The following is a 1601-nucleotide window of genomic DNA, read 5'->3' on the forward strand; positions in this document are numbered from 1 at the left end:
CTTTTTTTTTTTTTTTTTAGAGACAGAGTCTCACTTTGTCACCCTTGGTAGAATGCTGTGGCATCACAGCTCACAGCAACCTCCAGCTCTTGGGCTTGGGCGATTCTCTTGCCTCAGCCTCCCAAGTAGCTGGGACTACAGGCACCCATCACAACACCCAGCTATTTTTTGTTGCAGTTTGGCCAGGGCCGGGTTTGAACCCGCCACCCTCAGTATATGGGGCTGGCGCCCTGCTTACTAAGCCACGGGTGCTGCCCATCACCCAGTTCTTACATACATTTTCAGCTGGTTACACTGGGTAAAAACCTTTCCACACAAGTGGCAGACATAAGATTTGATTCCTTCATGTATTCTCATGTGCCTTTACAGGTTGTTAGCTTCTGAAAACACTTTCCCACACATGTTACACACTGGTTTGGCCTTAGAATACCTCTGATCCAGCTCTTTCCCAGAGTTTTCCAACTCATAAGGACTCTTGACACTGGCTATATTAGACATAAAGTGTTCTTTCAGAGCAGAGTTTGGCTGTGATTCATTTCTGTTTCACTGTAACAGTTGGCACCATACCTTGTGTTGGAAAACTATTTTCCATAACTGATGTCAACTCCAGCTCTGAATTATCATTTCTGTATGCAACTTGTTCTATTAGGAGTGTGGGTAACTTATTTACATCTAAGAATAATTTACAGGGGTGGTGTCTGTGGCTCAGTGGGTAAGGCACCGGCCCCATATACCGAGGGTGGCGGGTTCAAACCCACCCCCAGCCAAAAACTGCAACAACAACAAAAAAATAGCCAGACATTGTAACAAGCACCTCTAGTCCCAGCTACTTGGGACGCTGAGTAGCGTGAGCTGTGTGACACCACAGCACTCTACTGAGGGTGATAAAGTGAGGCTCTATCTCTACAAAAAAAAAAGAAAGAAAGGAAAGAAAAGAACAATTAAAACACATGCATTCTCTAAAATGTCATACTGTAATCACTGGGATACTGTACTATTTCATTCTGCCCTATTTTCCAGGAGTTGAAACACTTCTTTTTTCCTTTGATACTTCTTTATTAAAGCTCCTTGTTTAGGATTTGCCTAAAATCTAAATCTGTAGATAACTCTGATTTCTCCTGAGTGTTACAATCTCATAGAGTAAGAAGACAAGTCTGTTGATTCCATTCAATGTTTCTAGTAATACTAGATATCTCTGTAAAAAACAGATTAGCAATAAAAGCAAAATCTTTCATCTTTATTTTACATTTAGTAACCCCTTTTCCACTTTGAGACAGTCAGCAGTCTGATCAATTTCCGTAACACTCCAACTGTCAAAATTTAAAGTGCATGTGTTAAGAGGCCAGGTGCGGTGGCTCATACCTGTAATCCTAACACACTGGGAGGCCGAGGCGGGTGGATTGCTTGAAGCTCACAGGTTTGAGACTAGCCTGAGAAAGAGGGAGACCCCCTCGGAGCCTGTGGCTCAAGCGGCTAAGGCACCAGCCACATACACCTAAGTTGGCAGGTTCGAATCCCCAGCCCAGGCCCACCAAACAACAATGATGGCTGCAACCAAAAAATGGCCAGGCGTTGTGGTGGGCGCCTGTAGTCCCAGCTAC

General features: G+C 44.2%; 1 protein-coding gene and 1 pseudogene across 1 annotated transcript in view; both read right to left on the reverse strand.

Annotated features, from left to right (window-relative positions):
• LOC105888074 overlaps window positions 1-1250 on the reverse strand; it is a 3774-nt pseudogene extending 2524 nt beyond the window's left edge.
• Window positions 1-1601, reverse strand: part of USP4 (ubiquitin specific peptidase 4) — an 83953-nt gene that overhangs the window by 66633 nt on the left and 15719 nt on the right. The gene's annotated exons all lie outside the window — the stretch shown is intronic.

Source organism: Otolemur garnettii, unplaced genomic scaffold (genome assembly GCF_000181295.1).
Source record: "Otolemur garnettii isolate 467f Iridium unplaced genomic scaffold, OtoGar3 scaffold00179, whole genome shotgun sequence".
Lineage (NCBI taxonomy): Eukaryota > Metazoa > Chordata > Mammalia > Primates > Galagidae > Otolemur > Otolemur garnettii.